This window comes from Lygodium microphyllum, chromosome 1 (genome assembly GCF_053477565.2).
Source record: "Lygodium microphyllum isolate KBCC chromosome 1, Lygodium_microphyllum_v1.1.10, whole genome shotgun sequence".
NCBI lineage: Eukaryota > Viridiplantae > Streptophyta > Polypodiopsida > Schizaeales > Lygodiaceae > Lygodium > Lygodium microphyllum.
The window spans coordinates 25,050,164-25,072,780 of record NC_141135.1 but is presented as its reverse complement, the minus strand read 5'-3'; positions in this window follow the sequence as shown (position 1 = coordinate 25,072,780).

Sequence of the window (22,617 nt, the reverse complement as noted above, 5' to 3'; positions counted from 1 at the left end):
CCAGTCCATGCCTCCTCTACAACCTGGAAATCCAAACTACTAGAAGGTGATCTATTTATGACATGCACAGCTGTATTGATTGCCTAGCCCAAAAGCTCTGTGGTGGTAAGCCTACATGGCTAAGCATACTGCGCACACACTCTTGGATGGTTCTATTCATCCGTCAGCCAAACCATTCTGTAGGGGGCGGTCAACTGACGCTTAATACCCCTCTCGTCACATAGTTGCTCAAAAGCACGTGACACATATTCTCCCCCATTGTCATCCAAAGGCATTTCAGTCTATGTCTAGTCTGGTTTTCAAAAAAAACAAGCCATCTCTGAAATACAACCAAGACATCGGACTTAAGCTTAATGGGGTAAGCCGAGACTTTGCACGAAAAATCATCAATGAACGTCACAAAATACTTTGCACCACCCATAGACTAACAAGGCATGGGCCCACAAACATCCGAATGTACCAATGCCAGGGGCTCACTCATGCGTGTTCTATCAAACTTCTTATGCGTATTCCTAGTGTGTCTGCCATAAAGACAATGCTCACATGAATCAAAACATGCATAGTCAAGGGGCAGTAAGTTCTACAAACTAAAAAGCGTTTTCATTTCCTTCAAGGACATATGGCCCAAATGGGCATGCCGAAGAGATACATGTGGGATGGAACCCACTGACAAAACATGGTCAACAGAGGACCCATCAACTACAAGAGGATAGAGGCTGCCAGCTTTGGCACCTCTAGCAAGCACAAGTCTGCCACGAGTGATCTTCCAGGTAGAATTTCCAAATGAAACATGAAACCTAGCATCATTAAGTTGCCCTGCAGACATAAGACTGCATGTAAGCATAGGTACATGACATACATCCTATAACAGAAAAGTACTATCAGTAGAGAACTGCATTCATACATCCCCAATGCCAACAATAGCAAGTGATCTACCACAGCCATTTCCACGGTCATTCTTACCATTACCATCTCTGCCTCTAACAATCAAAGCATGCAACACACGAGAGGCATCCAAGTTCTTATGGTTGATCTCTTCCTGCAAAAGAGCAGTCTCTACATCAAAAATTTTCAAAATAGTAGCAGGAGCACATAAGACAGTGCGAATACATCCCATGTCTCACTTAGAGTCCCAAGCAAAAACAATGGAGTAACCTCATCATTAAAGGTAATACCCTGCGAAGTCAAGTTCTTGAGAATAGCATGGAATTGGCTCAAATGAGCAGACATTGTCATATTCTCCTTCATGCCGCGCAGGTCCATAAGTTGCTTCAACCAATACATCTAACTTGCTGGACTTTTCTTGTCATAGAGGTTCTTAATTTTATCCCAAAGCTGCCAAGCACTCTCTACTTCCTCAACCATATTGTAATGCACTTGTTCAGTGAGAGACAAGATGAGGGTGGACTTGCATAACTCATCAAGCTCATCCCATTCGTCATCAGTCATAGTTTCAGGCTACTCACCATGCATCCTTAGTGGCTTTATTTGTGGTTTTCACACCAATACCTGCCAAACTTGGCTCTTCCAATAGGCATAATTCATATGATCAAGCTCAATGATGTTGAAGATAGCACTATCAATGGAAGAAGAACCCATAATGCAATCCAAAACAGTGTAGATAGTTCAAAACTACTTGCTGTTTTCTATTGTAAACAACCAAAATACCACCAAGACCAAGGCAAAATGACCACGAACTGATAACTAATGATGCTGCCCACCAAGTACCATCAAAAGTACATAAAATCAGGATGATTCAGTATGAAAATTCCACATCAGTCCATACATAATTGCTTGTTGTAATAAATTACAGCCAGGCACAATGAGAGCAAACTATAGGCAAAATCAATGCACCGAGTCAACCATTGACTATCAAAGCATAACTAGCATCAACAAGCGGGCATAAATTAGCATATGATAGTCATACGGACATCAAGCAAACACCCAGTATGTCAAATGAATCCTTAGTAAGCCGGCATACCCCCTATGTAATATAGCAAAGTGTACACAATACTGGCAAGACCTGATGCAAAGAGGTGTATGCTCAAGGAGTGAGAAGCCCAAATCACCCCAAGTACATGTATGCGGACCACAACATATCAACCATGCAACATCCAAGTGAAGAAGATCCCAGTCTCAGAAGACTCAAAGTTCAATAGCATAAACCACCTGGTCAATGTCTGTCAAACATCCAAGGATGCTCCCACTGGCACAAAAGCCGTATGGATCAAGCCAAGAAGCTCAAGAAGGGCATATGAGAGCACCAATGATGAAAGGTCCAAGACCAGACATCAATAAGACATCATGAGCATATAGGCTCTGTAGCCTCCAATTAGAGCATCCATAGACATCAACTGTATCCCAAATACAACTCTGCCAAGCCAAGAAACATCCCAAGTAAGTTTTCGGAAGCCAGATGCAAGCCAAGACAAGGCAATAGTAGCAATCAGCTCTAAACAATGTAAGTAGCATGTAGTAGTGGCATAGGCCAATCATGTCAAGACCGGTCGAGACATAAGTAACATACATGCCATATGTACATCCAAGACGGAGCATCAAATGCATTCCAAAGCCGAGCTCAAGCTCAAATGAAGATCCGAAACCAAAGACAAGCTCGATGTCGTACCCTAAAGGTCAATACTTCATTGCATGTCCCAAAGACATAGCCCAAAACCAATAGGCATAACCAAACTAGAGGTAAGATAACTTGTCAACCAAGGTAGCATAAATCCCAACCAACAATGAAGTGTCCGTATCCAAGTCAAGGTTCAATAGCTCTCAAATATCATATCCGGGCATAAACCATAATGACCAAGCATCAATACATCCAATAGGACACCCGAATATCAACAAAGAGCATTATGCATAAGTCGTCCCTGATAAAACCTTGCTACCCAAACAATGTACAGCAGTAAATCCTTGCATAGATCGAGCTATGAAGCTCAAACCAACTCCCAAAGCATCTCAAAACATTAGGTAAACATCCCCAAAGTATTTGGGCATCAAATATTAAGCCTCGAGAGCATCACATAAGCTAAGAGCATGACATTTTCTTGTTGTAAATCAACTCAGATCTGTTGCAAAAAATGCCATGATCATAATTTGGAAGATTTGGCATCGCCATCGTGTGTCCAAAGCATGCCAAAACCCCAACTTAGACTCTTATCTTTCCTATTGTGGGTTCTGAATGCCCAAGATATGAGAAAAATGGAATTTTTTAGCCCAATTTTGAAACAGGCACAAAAAAAACATGAGCTGATTGTGCGGTCTGCTAGTTATGCTGATAATAAGGGGGAAAATGGAGGCATACAAGGTGCCCAATGAAGCCAAGGAACACCTGAAAATAGCCTATGAGGTCCGGGGAGAGGCGGGAGATGAAATCTTACCTCGGAGAGAATAAGCCATGGCTGCCATTGAAGCTCCAAGCTCTAGGTCTTCAATCCAGGCTGAAGTAATAACGGGCCAAGCTCCATGATCAAGCTCTAATCCAAAGCTCTGATACCAGTTGAAAGGTGAGAAGGATCGAAGTAGCTTGTTTGGAAGTGACCTATGGTGGAGAGCAAGAGCAAGAAGAGAGAGACACACAAATGGGAACTCCAACAGTCACAATGTGTGACCGGGCCTTCCTTTATTCAAACTATCACTAAAAGAATAAAGAATAAAGTGATGGTGATGGGCGCCCGCCACCTGTAGTGTGCAATGGCAGATACTGTAAGTATAGTAATACACTAGCGGCTAGGCAAAGGTGCCTTTACCCCCAACATATTGTACAAGGACAATACCTTCTGCCAACCTACTAGACTTTGAGGATGAATGAATTCTTTAAGCTCAAGCAACTGGAATTAACCTTGGAAGCCTACTACTCAAAGTTTGTAACCCTACTAAAATATGCACCACCCATGGATATTGCAAAGCAAGTATCCAAGTTTTGCCATGGCCTAAACACTCCTCTGAACCACCATCTTGAAGCAATGCGTCCAACAGACATGCAAGATGCATTACTTCGAGCAAAGCCCATCATCCAAGAACTTAAATCGGGCAATTGTGATAAAGAGGATACCCACGATCAGGACAAGAGATGCCAAACGTGCGGAGAGATAGGGCACATCCATAGGAGATGTCCCAACCATTGATGCTTCCATTGCAATGAGCTAGGACACGTCTAAGAAGAGTGCCCTGACCTAAGTCCAAAAGATATTGAGCCTCCAAGAAAACAAAGCTATAGAAGCGCAATCTTTGGATATATAGAGGAATCGGATGAAGACGAAGACTTAGAACCCACTACACCTCTTCAGGATGACTAAAAACCTTAGAAATTTTAACGTCATATAATACAACTTGTATTGGAATAAACTTTGCTCTTGTAACTACAGTTAACCCGAGTAATATAAGTTACATCAATTTTGAGCCTAGAACTTGCAAGTGATCAGAGATACTTTAGCAAGGAATGGCAGTTATAACTTGCCATGAAATTCTCTTAAGTTGTTTTCTTCTCAACTAATATAGATTAGGTCTTACCAAAATGTCGAAACTTGGGAGTATTCTTTGGTATTACAAGCAATGTCGATTGTCCATGGATCTCAGTCCAGATCTAAAAAGATGACAATTCAAAAACAGAGTTTTTGAGATAAAGGACCACTTTGGTCTACTAAAAGGATCCTAGGGCAATTTGGTCTAAAGAAGAAAATCATTCCAAAGAAAACCAGGAATCTTGTGACCCCAAGTGATAAAGCTCCACATTGTTTCTATTGCAAGGAGTTAGGCCATTTTAAAAGGGAATGTCCAAAGCACCCTAAACACCAATGCTCCTAGTGTCACAACATTGGACATATCCAGGTCAATTGTCCCAATGAGACTCAAAAAGGACTTGAACTTGCAAGAAATGAGATTATACAAGCTTCAACAATCTAGAACATACTAGGAAAATTATCAGATACCTAGGAAAAACCTAGAAGATACTCATGAGATGTAACTACAATAAACTTTTGTCTTGTAATCTAGACTCGGATTTATCAAATGCAATAAGTTGTTGTTATAAAAGACCATATGCTTATGAGTGGTCAAAGTGTCACAACAAATGTATGATGGGCCCTACCCCACAGGTTCTAGAATGAAATCCCCAGTTCTTCCAATATGAGGACATCTCAAGTTCTCTAAGGGGGAGAGGATGTAATATCCCTGCCCCCCTTTGCATATAAACCCCCCTAATTTTTATTAAAATTAATTAAATTTTTTAATCTTCCCCCCTATTGATGCTGAACAAGTGGCAGGGGAAAAAGAAGGAGACAACATCAAGGATGATGTGGAAGGGAGGGAAGGAGACGGCATCAAGGATGACATGGAAGGGAGGAAGGAGGTGATGATCACAAGGAGGGAGAAGGAGAAGATGACGTGACGAGGGAGGAGAAGTTGATGATGAAAATGATGGAGGGGGTAGGCCACAAGGCCAAACACCCACCCTTGGACATATCGGCATCCATGGCCAGCTGCGGACTCCTCGCCACCATGCACTACCACCACCACTCCACCCCACCTCACCACCATTATAACCCCCCCCCCCCCTCTGCTGCCGACTGAGAGAAAGAGAGAGAGAGTCAGAGTGACATAGAGAAAGAGGGAGAGAGAGGGAGAGAGAGAGAGAGGGAGAGAGAGAGAGAGGGAGAGAGAGAGAGAGAGGGTGACAGAGAGAGAGGGTGATAGAGAGAGAAAGGGAGAGGGAGGGTGAGGGTGAGAGAGAGAGAATGAATATTCCAAGGTTCTTCTTCTCTTCCCCTCCTTAGAGGGTGGCCACATGCACTTATCCCTTTTTCCCTTTCCCGTGGGATTAATCTCCACCCTGTAAGCTTAATTTTCTCCCCGATTGACCCCCGCAATTTGAGAAGGAGGTTGTTGAAATCTTGTGGAAATTGCACCTAGGAATGAGGAAGATCGAGAATGGCCCCCAAGCAAAGTATGTTGAGTGCAGGTGGCAATCCCACAATCCACAAAAAACAAAGCCTCAGGCAAGGGTATCACTACCAATACAACTATAGTACTGGATGTTAGTAATACATTTCTAAGTTGTTAGCTGCTTGCTTCGATTTTCGCATGGGACACATCAGGGCTGTACTATGCCACACGAGAACAGGTAATTGAAAATGATAAATTCCATCCCAAATATTCGAAGATAAAGTTTGCGAAGTGCATGTATCAAGAGAAGTAAATTGCATCTAGCTACTATGAGATAAATTCATGCATATCATAAACGACATATAAGGGTTCAAGCATTTGTTGACCTCCCGTCCTCACAAATATAGATATGTTTTCATCACATTGAAGGTATATGTTGTAGCTTGCACGCCTGATGGATTACATGGTAAGCAACCTAGTCAAAGGAAATTCGTTTAAGAAACTCTAGGTTGTTGCCCAAAGATCTTGCTAACATCATGAACTAATAGCCCATGTTCAACAGATTGGAATCTTGATGATGTGCGTAGTTAGTACAAACAACAATCATAAGGATTAAAACTAAGATGCCTTGAGATCCATCTGATAACTACTATGTTTATCAATCTAATTCGAGGTTAGGTTGGATGCAAACAACAACTCCAAGCCTCAAAGGCAAGTGGAGAGCTCAAGGATCAGGAAACCCTAAGCCAAAGGAAAGACCTATATTTTTATAAGTGTTTGGGAAGAAGGTGGTGCACAGATCAGATGCCGTAAACGCGCACAGTGAGCGTCAGAAGGTCCCCAAGAACAAAAGAACTCTACTTTTTGCACATAAATCAATGTAGAAGACTTGCACGACTTGAACAAAAGACCAATTGAGTGCAATCTCCCCCCATGCCTTGTGTGAGCACTCCACAAAGCATGTATTTTATGTATTAATCATCTTCAAGCTCAAATAATAGTCCAAATTACAAAATAGCATGCTTTAGCTTTTGAGTTTGCTTTTGTGCCAAATAGAAATAAATCTAATGGGCGGGCGCCCAAGAAGTCAAGCATACCCAATACAATGTTCAAATACAAATATCTAAATCGTGCGCCCATGCGCATACAAAAATAATAAATAAATATCAAACGCCTTGATAAATAGGCATGACAAAATATAGGTGCCATGCCTAAGGTATGCACCCATCAAAATATAGATGATAACTCGAATACACGCTATCCTCCAATGCTTTCCACCGCCACTGTTGCTATCTCTACACATCAACTGAAGCATTCACAATCGTTAGTAAAATAATACAATTAAACCGACAAAAGTGAATACTTAGCAGTCTTCAGCTACATAAATAAATCAATTGGTTAGAAATCAATCCTAACCTTAATTTATCACGAGTGCGCACTCTAAACTCATAAACGTCTATTAACTTAAATATGTATTTTGCAGAATCACCTGCTATTGTATCACCCATGTACACACTAAATTAACAAAACGCCCGAAAAGGATAGGTGTCCCCATCAACTTCTCACACAAAGAATCCACTTTGTGTATGAGCCCCGGTAATAAAAGTTTACGGAATCCACCGTAAAACCTCACGGAATCCACCATGGCATGGAATCCACCGTGTAATATGCCTCCTAGCATCATACCCCCAGGGTGGGATAGCAATTGTCCTCAATTGCTATTAGCTCAATGTGGAGCTAACAGAGTGGGGAAAGCATTTAAGTCTCTAGCGTGCGTCCGTTGGGCCTCTTCAACATGATGGTTTTTAAACTTGACCAAATATCTAGAATATCTATGGCCAGTTCTAGTGGTCATAAAGTCAATATCTATAATAGCTTCAGCCCAAGGATTTCAGTCTCTTCATCTAACAAAGGTGGGTTTTCATAGACAGGGTGTACAAGTAATTGGCCTCTAAAGGGTCGTAATAAACTAATATGAAAGGTGTTGTGAATTTTCCAATGTGGTGGTAGTTCTAATTTAAATGCATTGTCATTGATTTTGTGAATGATCTTGAATAGTCCATAGAATCTAGGTGCCAATTTTACAACTAAGTGTTGTTTATCTACACTTTGTAATCTACGTTTTTCTATTCGTAAACAAACATAGTCATCAACTTTAAAATTCATGGCCTCTCTTTTCTTGTTTTCTTGCTTTGTATATGATTGCTGGGCTTTGGCAATCATATATTTAACTTCATCAAAAATAGTAGCGTGCATGTTAGCAATATCATCAGTAGTCTGAATTCTATTTGATAATGATGCAACAAGTGTAGGCAATCTATATCCATAAATAACTTCAAATGGTGCTTTCTTTGTAGTTGTGTGTGGTGTATTGTTATATGCAAACTGAAGTAAATGTATATGTGTATCCCATGTGTGTGGTTTAGAAATAGTGTAAGCACGTAAAAGATCTAAGATAGTATTGTTAGTAGCTTTTGTTTGACCATTTGTTTCAGGATGAAATGCAGATGAGAAATCAATCTTTGTTCCTAAGTTAGCAAACAAAGTAATCCAAAAATTATTACAAAATCTAGAATTACAATCAGAAATAATGACTTTTGGTAAACCATGATTAGTAAACACAGTTCTCAAAAACAATTGAGCTGCTTGAGATGCAGTTAGAGTTTTCTTGCATGAAATGAAATATGCTTGTTTGCTAAACCTGTCTACAACAGTCCAAATCATATCATGGTTAGCTTTAGTGCTAGGTAAACCAGTAATAAAATCCATAGAAATCTGTTCCCATGGTCGTGATGGAATAGATAATGGCATCAGTAAACCATATTGTTTACCATGGTGTCTTTTAACTCTTTGACAAACTAAACATTTAGAAACAAAGTTAGATACATCAGTGTCCGTATGTGGCCAATAAAAATATTCAGTCAACGTACGTAAAGTAGATATAATACCTCTATGACCTTGATATGGAGGACAATGAATCTCATTCAAAACAAAAGATCTAAATGGAACTGTAACACATAATCTTTTTTCATGAAACATGAATCCATTATTGTAAGACAGTGAATCAATAGGAATCCAATTATTTGCAACTAATTTATTCCAACCAGATTGAAAAGTAATATCCTGATGATAGGTATCTTTCATAGGGATAAGAGAATCAAATGATATGACAGAAATATTATGAATTGTCCATCTTCTACTCAAAGCATCGGCTACAACATTCTCTTTTCCTGGTTGATATTGTATAAGGGGATGAAAACTTTGAATGAAAGCTGCCCATTTGATATGTCGATCAGATATTTGGGGTTGACTAAGGAGATGTCTAATGCTATGTTGGTCAGTTTTAATCATAAATTCAGAACCCATTAAATAATGTTTCCATTGATGTAAAGCTTGTACTACATCTAGCAATTCTTTATCATATGTATCATATGTAGAGTATTTAAGTTCGGATGGTTTTAGTTTACAGCTAGAGTAGGCTATGAGATGATTATCTTGTATAAGTACGGCTCCTATTCCAGATCCACTAGCATCAGTAACTACTAAAAAGAATGGTCTATTGAAATCAGGTAGTTGTAATACAGGAGCCTGGGTTAATGCATGTTTCAATAAATCAAAAGATTTTTGTTGATTATCAGTCCAATTATACACAATACCCTTCTTTAAAAGTTTAGTCAAAGGCAAAGCAAGTAATGAAAAATTTTGCACAAACTTTCTGTAAAAACTAGCAAGACCTAAAAAAGATCGTACTCATGCACATTTTTAGGTATGAGCCAATTTAAAATTGCTTCTATCTTTTTAGGGTCAATCTTAATACCTTCTGATGAAACAATATGTCCTAAATATTCAATTTATGTTTGAAAGAATTCACTCTTTTCTGGATTAGCATACAATTGATTATCTTTCAACAACTTGAAAACTAAAGACAGATGTTCATAATGCTCATTCTCATTTTTACTAAATACCAATTTATCATCAAAGAATACTATAACACAATGCTGATATTTAAAAAATATGCGATTCATCATTCGACTAAATGTAGCAGGTGCATTAGTTAAACCAAAAGGCATCACTAGAAATTTATAATGTCCAAATTGTGTTCTAAATGCAGTTTTGAATATATCATATTAATCCAATCTCACTTGATGATAACCAGATTTAAGATCTATCTTACTGAATATGGCAGAACCTTGTAGTTTATCCATAAGATCATCTACCCTAGGAATCAGATATCTATTCTTAACAGTAATTTTATTCAGGGCACGATAATCAATGCACATGCAATAAGTATTATTCTTTTTCTTTACTAATAAAATAGGTGCGCCAAATGGAGAACTACTAGGTCTAATTAATCCTCTGTTTAGCAATTCCTCTACTTGATTTTGAATTTCTTTCTGTTCAATTTGGTTATGCCTATATGGTGCTTTACATGGTGATTGTGTACCAAGAATTAAATCTATTTTGTGATCTTCAGGACGTGAAGGTGGTAGTCCAGGTGGTAAATCATCAGCAAAACAATCTTTAAATTGAGAAAGAAATTGTTTATGCCTAGGATGCATATGTTTTTCTTTAGCTTGAAGTTCATTCACCCAAATTAAATAAGATTTGCTACTTTTACGTAATACACGTTTAGCTTGAGTATGAGTAAGCAGTGAAAAATTATTAGATGTGTGCATACCATGCAATGTGATTTGTTTTCCTTGAAAATAAATTTTGATTGAATGCGTGGAATAATCTATGTCAGGATTATACTGATGACGCCAAGGCATACCTAGGATAATATCACTAGACTGCAAAGGGACAACTAGGAAATTTCTACATTCAGTATATTCACCAATTTTAATTTCTAAGTTATACACTTATTGTGTTCCATTATATCTTGTGCCTAGGAATGCTACTTTAATGTAATAATGTGCAGAAACAGTTTGTAAATTCAATTCTTTCACTAACTTTGTAGAAATAAAATCATGTGTACTACCATCATCATGTAAAATAATTTTTTCTTTTCCATGCACTAAACATTTCATTGTCAACAAAGAATGTGGAGTTGGCATACCTGGCAAAGTATGTGAAGTAGTAACAATGTCGTCATCATCTTCCGTAAAGTCAAGCATTTCCTCACGTTCTTCATCTTCCATTGCTCCAAGATAATTGATATGGACAGGTGGTTTCTTCGATTGGCAATTGGCTGCTAGATGTCCAGGTTGATGGCATTTGTAACACACTATAGGTTTGGCTTTAGATACATTGTTGGCAATGGCAAGAAGTCTAGGAATATTGGGATTTGGCTGTGAGGATGGCTTAGGGTTTGGATTGGTGTTTGATGGCAAAGCAGGTGGTCATGTCCAAGACTTATGGAATGCCGATGGAAGAAAAGGACTTTGATTGAATCTTCTAAAATTTGAATTGAATTGCTTGGAACCATAGTTACCATTTGCTTGAAATTGTTGTGGATGTTTGTCTCTTTCGCGAATCTTGTCTTGTGCCATGAGCCAAGGAAATTGCATCTTCAAGGGTTGTTGGCTTAAACATATTAACTTCAGCATAGTAATGTCCAAGTAAGCCAGACATAAACTTGCGTTTGTGAGTCGCTTCAGGTACATCTTCAAGCATGCGTAGTTGCAGTAAGGCATTCCAAAGACGTTCAGTGTATTGGGAAATAGGTTCATGACCTCTTTTCTGTAGAAGATCCCATTGCTTTATGGTTTTTTCATGGAATTGAGGAGGAAGCAAATTCTGCAAAAACTTCTTTTGGAAACTCTCCCAAGTAGTGGGACAATCAATGCTCTTGCGAACCATAGTCCACCGTAGAGATGCTCGATCGACTAAATGATTAGTGACACATTTAATTTTATCTTTCTCAGCATATGTCTCTTCATGCAAGTAATCATCAAACTGACTGATAAATGCAAGTACAGTCTTTTCATCTCGAGATCCATTGAAAGTACGGAATTTGAAGTTTCGTTTACTCATCTTTGTTTCTTTGCGGATGGATTGGGCTTCGAGTGTCGCATCGATGGTATATCGGATAAGATCTTCGGGTTGCGGTCCATCTTTGTTGGTGGTAGATCGTTGCAAATTGGCCAATTGAACTTGCAAAGCTTGTCGGGCTCTTCGTTCTTCATCAAGCTGCATCATAATTAAATCCAATTTTTGTTCCATCGTTGGTTCAGGAAGATAGCCTTCAGCCATTAAATCATCCATGTTTTGTTCCGTTATCCTGTAAAAATCCAAAAGACCTCACTCTCTCAAAATCTGATTAGCGGGATGAACGTAGCTCAAAGTCGGGTATACAAAGCTTATATATTTTTGTTTGGCTTTTATGATCTTTGTCATTTGCGGTTGCGGTGTTCATAGTCTTCGTAGAAACTGCATATGACCTTCTGTGTTTGTTAAAACTGGTTCAACAAGTCTGCGTGTGTGAACAGAGTCTTCCAGGGAGCAATTCCGTAATTATGTGCTTCTATGCAGGAACAGTCTTTATGGGAGTAATTGAGATAGGTCTGTTTTGACTTCTGTGGACTTGCAGGACTTGTAGAGTAAGTAAGCTTGAACTTGGGAGATTAGAGAGTCTTTGTAGACTTGGATAACTAAGAAGCTTTAAGCTTCTAAACCTGTCGTGAATTTTTAGGACATATTTATGTCCTCAACGGATTCGACACCGTCCAGATTATGTTCTTGCCGTCCATCGCCGAATTTTGTGATTGAAGCTTTTTAAGCTTCTTAAAAAGCTTACCAAGCTTTATTTTAAAGCTTAAGAGCTTTTGGTTATGGATAAAGCTTATTGTACTCTCTGTGGAAAAAAATGACTTGGAGAGGGAGATGTAGGAGTGGTCCTCCACCTCCTCAGGCTGGTCCTTCGCGATCAGAGGCTGAAGATAGAGGTTCTTGACCGCCAGGAATCCACCCATATCGACCGTTCGCGATGAAACTCACTGTAGAGCTCGTTCATTCCAAGAGCTCCGCGTTTGCGCAAGATGGGTAGCAATTAGATGCTCTCGATCTCACCTTCGCTCTGATACCACTGGTGCATAGATCGGATGCCGTAAGCGCGCGTAGTGAGCGTCAGAAAGTCCCCAAGAACAAAAGAACTCTATTTTTTGTATACAAATCAATGTAGAAGACTTGCACGACTTGAACAAAAGACCAATTGGGTGCAATCTCCCTCCATGCCTTGTGTGAGCGCTCCATAAAGCATGTATTTTATGTATTAATCATCTTCAAGCTCAAATAATAGCCCAAATTACAAAATAGCACGCTTTAGCTTTTGAGTTTTCTTTTGTGCCAAATAGAAATAAAGCTAATGGGTGAGTGCCCAAGAAGTCAAGCATACCCAATACAATGTCCAAATACAAATATCTAAATCGTGCGCCCATGCACATACAAAAATAATAAATAAATACCAAACACCTTGATAAATAAGCATGACAAAATATAGGCGCCATGCCTAAGATATGTGCCCATTAAAATATACATGATAACTCGAATACACGCTATCCTCCAATGCTTTCCACCGCCACTGTTGCTATCTCTACACATCAACTGAAGCATTCACAATCGTTAGTAAAATAATACAATTAAACCGACAAAAGTGAATACCTAGCAGTCTTCAGCCACATAAATAAATCAATTGGTTAGAAATCAATCCTAACCTTAATTTATCACGAGTGCACACTCTAAACTCATAAACGTTTATTAATTTAAATACGTATTTTGCGGAATCACCCGCTATGGAATCACCCATGTACACACTAAATTAACAAAACGCCCGAAAAGGATAGGCGTCCCCATCGACTTCACGCACAAAGAATCCACTTTGTGTATGAGCCCCGGTAATAAAAGTTTACGGAATCCACCGTGTAATATGCCTCCTGGCATCAGAAGATTGGTTGTCGATCAGTGTAAGTGATCAATAGATGTGTTTCTCTACTTCTAGAGCTCCTCCTTGGCATCTCAATCATTGAGATTGGGCAACTATAGCTTTAGGATTGCCTTACATCTTGCTTAGTTGTATGAGACCCTAACATATGTCTTAGTTGACGGTAGGGAGTGTTAAGTAAAACTTACATAGTATCGCTCTTAGATCCCAAGGGGGAGAGAAAATTTGTGGATGGAAATGTTATCACGTCTATTATTACTGTGTTGAAAAAAAGTATAATTGGTTTTGTTGGTTGATCAAACAACATCCTAAATGCTTATACATTCAACTGATTACTGGATTGTCGTTTGGATGATTATTCCAAGTGCTTGTGATTGATGGTAAATTCATGGCAGGTTCTATAATGACAAATTGCCATGGGAATAAAAGGAATGTTTTCTTGGAAGAGGATATTAGGACTGACTACCTTGATTGTGCTTGATTCTTAAAGGAATTAATTAAGGAAAGGTTCTTTGTAGGATGGATCACCTTCAAGATCGCACCGTGGATTAATCCAATAAGGGCACTGCTCGATTCACACCAAAGGTGGAGTGGTGAAAATGACAACCACAAAAATTGTGTTTCACTCCTAGGCAGCTTGTGGATTAGGTGGAGCTCTAGACACCCCTTATCAAATCCGAAATGGAGTTGAGGACCTCCATGGCCCCAACATCTATGGCGTTGGAAGATCCTATTCTAGATAAAGGATGGAATTTGTGGTGCCATGTGATTTGGACTAATTACTTTGGCAGGGCAAAAGGGATATATACTTTCTCATGTATGGGTAGGAGACAAAGATTAACGTGAAGATAAGTTAAGAAACTTGTTTGTCAAAGGATTACTTGCTCTATATTCATGTTTGTGCTGTAAATTACACGAACGAACCCTATTCCCTAAAATGCTTAATTAAGGAAGCTGATTTTAAATGTCACTCATAAATGTGATAGAACCTAATTAAAAAAGCTAAAGAATGCCTATTGGGAGAAGCGGGTGGGCGGAACCCTTGATGGGTCCCGTCCTACGACAGGGTGGTCCCAGAGAATTGGGAGGCTTCTCACCAAGTTTTATCAACAACCCTTAGCATGTGTTAGGTTGGAAACCCGATTCATGCTGTTTTAGGGGATCGGAATGGGACTATGCCCTACAGGTAGAGAGGTTGAGTGGCACATCCCTCTCGTTTCCCATTCTCTTTGAACCAAGTGTGGCATGGATCTAATTCTGCTTGGGTATCTCTACATAAAGTAGGATGTCCAGGAGACCCGAAGCTAGAATGTTGTTAGGAGACCTTGACCACTAGGAACCCAGATTTCAAGTCGATCCCGGTAGGTTTGGCTGCAAACATTCCATTGCGAGATGGACTCGAGAAACCCTAGGCGACAAACCCCATAACATTCCATGGGAGTACCGGGCAACATCGCTTAGATTCGTCTCTTAATGGACCGCTAAAAACGTGCCTAGACAAGGCACATTACAAGCCAGCCATCCAGTTGAATCTCGAATTAGAGTACGTTCGGGCCTCTATTTATGAAAGAACCACTTTACCGATGTATAAACACACAAAAGTTGAACTACTTTTTTTTTTGTTCAAAAGCTCAAGCTTTAGAATTGAAAAATCAATTTTCAACTTGTTGATGATGAGGGGAATGCTCAAGGCAATGAGTTCTTGGATTTCTTCGCTATCTAATGCTTCAGACCGATAAGAAAATAATGCATTAATGGAAAAGCTTTGATTTTAATCTTTCTCTCTCCTCTCTTCTCTCTCCTCTTGTTGTATGTTCTCATGGATTAGTGTATGAGAGAAGGGAGTTGGCTGATACGAAAGATTTTGATCGTCCGATGATGCAGGAGCACAAAGAAGTATAGATTAGGGTTGAAAGGGTTGTCAACGGCTATTGAAGAGCATCAACGGGTCTCCAATTTTGAAATACGTATGTCATAAGGTATAATTTCATGAGCAAGTCATCGATTTCATTATTTTATGATCAATTTTGGTTGGAAATAGTTGGAAATGATTGTATTGGATTGCCAATGTTCTAATTTATCAGTCATGTAGAAGAAATCACAAAAAATCAATCGTACAATAATTTAATGCTAAATACGCAAAACTTGTGACTATGCAATTTAAGGGAAATTATGCAGTTTTTTTGTTTTTGTCATGTGTATGTTGTTCCTATGGGTTGAAACATAATAAGAAAATCATTCTCAATAAGATCAATCAATTTAAACTATAAATTTACCAAATGTTAGTAATTTTTTATAAACAAATAGCAAAAATTAAAGAAATATGAAAAAAACATATTTTTCACATATAAGAAAAAATAAGATTTATGTTTGTGAATGTATGGTTGATCTGAAGCATGAAATTTAACCTCAATTCAGCTCTCTCTGTGTTAAAGTAGGTTTTTATTACTTTCGTAAAAGAAAAGTACATGAAAAATATGCCTTATACCTACCAACGAATGCATAACTCTAAACGGTAGGGGAAAGGGGATCATTGAGTGTTTAAAATACACTCAATTATGATGTTTTATGATGCATGTCATGTAGGGTTTGTTGTTTTCTAAAATTAAAAGGGTCTAGTGGCTCAGCTAGCCCTAAGTAACAAAGCAAACACGTATTAGAAGAAAGCATGAAAATAACTGTCTTTGCACACGATGCTAATTGTTAATGAATAAACTTGTTTGAGCATGGTAGTCATACACAATTGCATTGCACGCACCATATGGTATCATAATCGGGATGCATAGCACTTGTTTGTATGAGCAATGGCCTACATGAAGAGTGTCAGGTATCCAAAGCTATAGGGTTAGAGATGCGGTTCCTTAGGGAATATTTAGTGATGTTTATTCATTATCTCCTGGATTGATCAATTAAAAGAGTGGAGCTTGTTTCGAATGTGTTTTATGCGTTCATGGTGCATCTTAGGACCAATCCCCGAGTTGTAGGAGAGCCATACTGGAGTCGTGTGATCAGCTGAGGGTGCTTCCTTTGTGTGTACTTATGTGGTGTATACCACTAATATGTTTAGGGACTCCCTTTGAGGAGTGGTGGGAAGGATATTATTTAGACTACAATATTGTACAAATGCAAAGTTCTTAGACGCTCCTAGCCGTGAGACCTTGTGGGTGTTAACAAACATGGATCTTGAACCCAGTTTAGCTATGGAGGCTTGAACTCGTAAGCCAGAGACACGAAGAAGACTAATGATTAGGTACAAACTTTTACTCAAGTGAATTAGGTTCCAAGATAGATTAGCTTGGACTCATAAACACAATCTTGAGTGGATAGAGTTACAGACTCTAAGTACAAAGTACAATAGCATTCATGATATTGTGTTCATTTCATAGTCAAGTACAATGCTTTATAGGCTTTGAGTTGTTCCACTCTCCTCATTGTGCATGTGGGATTCAGGACAGCTCCTCTTGGAGCATACATCATTTGTCTATTTCTCAACACCCCCCCTCACATGATGAGTCCCTACACTTGCTGGCTTTTGCCCCCCCTTCATGATAACATGGCCCGGAAGACTAGCTCATAGGCAGCCTAGTCAAGTTAAAGCTTGAGACTTTACATCTTGGCAAGGGTTGTACAAATCAAATTCACTAAAGAAAGATCCACTATGGGAAAAACATATGAAAGATACAATGAAAGTTCTTCAAAACAATCTGTTAGAGTTGTTGATGGTAGTGGAAGCATATTCTTCTTCTTCTCTTTCTTCCATGTATTGGTTCTGGTGATGATCACTTTGCAATTGTTGGGCTCTCTTCTTGTGGAAACATTCACTGGCTACATGACCAGTCTTACCACAATAGTGACATGTAATCCGATCCTTGTTATTGTTGTTGATGAATCCTCGACCTCTTCCTTTAGGTCCAGCAGCTCCTTTGGTGTACAAAAGATTGTCCCTAGATGATGAGACATTGTCTTTTGCATTCTTGGTTTTTACTTTGCCTTCTTCATCGAGTAGTGAGTGCTCAATATCTTTAAGTGTGAGGCTTGGAACATTACTCAAAGTGGACACAAGATTTTCATATGGATCCTTGTTTACACTTGCAAGCAGTACGGCTATTGCTTCATCTTCCTCAATTTTTTTTTAAGAGATGCAAGTTGAGTTTTTAAACTCTTAAACTTATTAATGTGTATGGTCATAGAAGCACTGTCTTTGATATCCAGTTTATAAAACTGCATGAGAAGTTTTACCTTTGAATTCTTTGCTTGAGTACCAAACATTTTATCAAGTTCCTCCCAGGTGGTTTTAGCATTTCTAATGCCAGATATATGATGTAACACATCATCACTTAATCCCCAAGCAATGATGCCTAGTGCCTTATTATTCATCTTCTTCCATTCTTTGGATTTGAACTGGTCTTCTTCAATGAACCCGTCTTCATCATCTTCCTTCTTGTTATCTACATCATCTTCAAACAAGTCCCACAAGTCTTTCCGCATAAGATGGTACATGGTCTTCTCCTTCCAAGCATGGAAGCCTTCACCATTAAACTTTGCTATATGTTCTACTTCAGTCATCTTAGTAGGAGGTCTTACCACGAGAACTCTTGGGCAGTGTCTATCCCTTTACAAGAAGATTGAGATTTACAAGTGATTTGATAATTTTAAAAACATTACATAACTTGAGAATGTTCTTCGAAATTGGAATCAAAAGATGAGTTACTCTTGAGTAACTGAAATATTCAAGTGCCAAGAAGCACTATTTGAGTATCAATAGATACTATATCTTTGAAGATCTTGATATTTTGCTCGATGTTGCAAGGTAATCTTTGAACTTCCTTGGATCCTTCTAGATCTGTAGTAGGCTTCAGAGATAATTTCAGAGTGATCAAGGTCACTATTGATGATGCCAATAAGAAAAGATAAGGTTGCCAAGCTTTCTAAGTTCTTGGCTATGGCTTTCACTGTTTAGGGTTTCAGACAGCCCTAGTTTTTTTGTTGTAGCAGGAGCTTGGCGCAACCATTCGAAGTCAAAAATTGGATGGGGGATAGCCTATAGTATAGGCTTTAAATGCCCCATACAAGCAAGGCGAATCGCAGCCTCCAGACGTCGCGCAGACTGTACGACTGCCACAGGGCGCAGCAGAGATAGTGATGGTCGATTTTTGTAATGCTGGGCTCTGCAATGGATGATGTCGCACTTTGATGTGATAGGGAGCTGCGCTGAGAGTAGAGGAAGAGCTTCTCAGTAGATGCCTTAAGCTGAAATTGTCTGTATGATGAGATCTGAGAGCTTCACTGAAGATAGGTACAATCTGGCCATGGTGGCCAAGAAGAAGTGTGTGAAAATAAAGTAGGATATGAACTCAACCAGTTGTCCTGAGCTGGGGTTGAGCTATGATAAGCTGGAGAAGTAGGAGAAAGGGCTTACTTGAGCTCACCATGGCTCTGATACCATGTTAACAAATATGGATCTTGAACCCAGTTTAGCTAGGGAGGCTTGAACTCGTAAGCCAGAGACACGAAGAAGACTGATGATTAGATACAAACTTTTACTCAAGTGAATTAGGTTCCAAGATAGATTAGCTTGGACTCATAAACACAATCTTGAGTGGATAGAGTTACAGACTCTAAGTACAAAGTACAATAGCATTCATGATATTGTGTTCATTTCATAGTCAAGTACAGTGCTTTATAGGCTTTGAGTTGTTCCACTCTCCTCACTGTGCATGTGGGATTCAGGACAGCTCCTCTTAGAGCATACATCATTTGTCTATTTCTCAACAGTGGGGTGGTTTGAGGTGAGTAGTAGAGGTCCGCTAGTGCCTTAGAGCCAGTGTCAAGCCTATTTTAGGTCCCGATATCCTCCTCAAGAGGTTGTGGTATGGAACATGCTGGTGGTAATCAATAAATAAGTTAAATCAATAGTTTGATGACATGCATGCTTTGGGAGACAATAGTAGTTCTAGAGGCAAATGGATCTCTAGAGGAAGAGGAGGATGATAGAATTGAGGTTTTAGTAATTCTAGGATTATCTATCATTACAGTGAAAGAACAACTCATTATTATGACTGGAAGGATGCCATTCATAGAGGTAAATTGTAGCAAGGGAATTATGCTTCATCCTTAAGACAAAATGATAATAAACATGAGCATATAACCCCTTAGCAACATCAAGTAGCACATTTAATAGATAGATCGGGAGTTCTAAGATCTCCACACAAATAAGACACTCTCTTATAATGCTATCCATACATATCTCGATAGGCTACCAAGGCATGATGTAAATTAAATCAAGTCCCCCCAAATTACACCTCCAGTCGAGAACCTTTTGCATCACTTTTATGTCGGTAAAGACCATTTCATATAAGCCTCAACCTCCATAATATATTTGGTTCACCTAACCATCTTGTTTGAGTATGTTTGTGTGTTGACTAACTAAGGTATGTAACTAAATAGTGCATGTGCTATGCATATGCATGGGGTGTGTTTAAATTGTACTAATGTGGTGTTCATAACTATTTTTTTCTAATTCCAAGGGCAAGTCTCAAAATATAGGTTTCTTTGAGTGCAAGATCCAGGTATGAAAGTTTGTGATGAGTGCAAACAATCCTAGTTCACACAACCAACAGCATAAGGAACATAAGTGCACAACACAATTCTTCTCTTTCGATTCATATGTTAATTCTTAGCACAAGGTTGGTTGAAGTTTTAACTTCTTCAGATTGAGAAGAGAGAGAAGCACCTTGACCTGATTGTTCTTCCTTGTTTTGCTCGAATACTTCATTTAGGCACCTCTTGTCCTTGTTCAAGCACTTTGTCTAATTGGAACAAGCCAATTTTGATGAATCCTACCACGCCGAGATGGTAGCTACAAAAAAAAACATAGCTAAGGCTTTGTCCAATTCAAGGCATTCAATCAAGAGCAATCGTCCTTTACTAGGGTTTAAAAACCAATCATCCAATTGTGAGACAAGAAGCTTGCATGATTTGTTCGATGCATTTGGCTCCAGTTAAAGGACTTTGATTCGTGGCATTTTGACCCCATGTGCTTGATTCCTCTAGAGCATTCATTCATGTTGTTGCTTCTTGAAGCCACAATGGTATTTACTCCATGAGATTGCTATTTGCAGCATTCAATTCAAGCAACAAGCATTCTATAGCCTTCCAAATGCCGTGGGCATATTTAAAATCATCAGCTGGCCCAACAATAATTACCACAGCTTATGGTATATGGTCCAAAGCCATCTTGATGTGCATTTGGGATTCTGATGTTGTGATCCTACATGCAAGTAGCTTCATGATGGATTGTTCCCCTTCATAGTCCTCCTTGCGTTACTCTTGTTGGCTCAAGTATCGATTCAAGGAGGCACACCCCAATAAGATGATTGCCTTGAATTTAGTGATCATTCCAACTTAAGATATGCCTTCTTAGTTGATGGGGTGACTCCTTTCTTAGCACCTTAGTTGAATAAGACCCTAACTAGCATTTTCCATTCTTTTCACTCTCCATGAATATGTGGTCACTCCACCTTATCATATGCCTTCTTAGTTGATGGGGTGACTCTTTTCTTAGCACCTTAGTTGAATAAGACCCTAACCATCATTTTCCATTGTTCTCACTCTCCATAAATTTGTGGTCACTCCAACTTATGATATGCCTTCTTAGTTGATGGGGTGACTCCTTTCTTAGCACCTTATGATTCAATGTTGAGGTATTAAATTTGATTACTACAGCATTCAACTATTGTAATAAGGAGTTCACTTTGATTGCCAAGGTGTTCAACTTGATGAGCATAAGGCTTGTTTGTTGCGGGTGAGGTGTTCAATAAGTTGTTTCCTTCTTGGCATCTATTGCAAGGCATTTTATTCGATTGCCAAGACATGAAATGCATGGAGCATAATGATTTGATGCTAAGTCATTTGATTTAATGAGGACTCGATCCTAGGCATCAATCCAAGAGCTTATAGAAACAATAGATACTGTCATTCATCAACCTCTAGCAAGGTTATCCCTTTCTCTTCAAGTAGTTACTTGGATATTCCCTGTTTGGCTCCATACACATTCAGATATTTTAATGTGGTTGAAAATCTCCTTATTTTCTTTTCAAATTTCTCTCCATCTCTCATGTACTCTCAACCCTCAAATGAGTTGCACTTGAATTGAGTGAGTTAGAGTTGCATTCAAATGTAGGTCACACGATGTTTTATTTAGAAAATTGATATTGTGTCCTAGGCCCCAAATTTCTCTCTAATATCTTCCCCAATGCAATTGTTATTGTCTCAACAATTGATTAAATATTAGGCAAAACCAATCTTCTATAGCAATCATCAATCAAAGAAATTCCAATCTTTGCTATAGATGATTAGAAAATGTTTTTTCTAAATCATTGATTTGTATCTACTATAATCTACTAAAAAATCAAGCTAGAATCTCAATTCAATTCTTTCTACTCCAATCTTCTCTAGCTCTATAGGTATCAAATTGAGCACAACACAAGATCAGAGAGTGGTGCCTTGCCTCCATCCTAATCTCTAGCACATATGCCTCCTATTCCCTTGCATGTTGGGAACGTGAGCATCACACTATAAATTGTGGAAGAAGAAGGGGATGAAGAGAATAACGCAAGACAATAGAGAAACTTCAATCTCCCAGTCCCTCACTCACTCCCTTAGCCCCACACTATCACTCTCCTTTACTCTCCACGTGATGCATAAGAAGATAGAATAGAAGTAAGAGAATAGAACACTCAAGTTTATAGACATAGAAATGAGATTATCCATTCACTTTCTAGCTTTTATACATAGGGTTTTGAGTTTGGGCTTCCACTCAAGTTGGGCATCCATCTCTCCTATTTGGC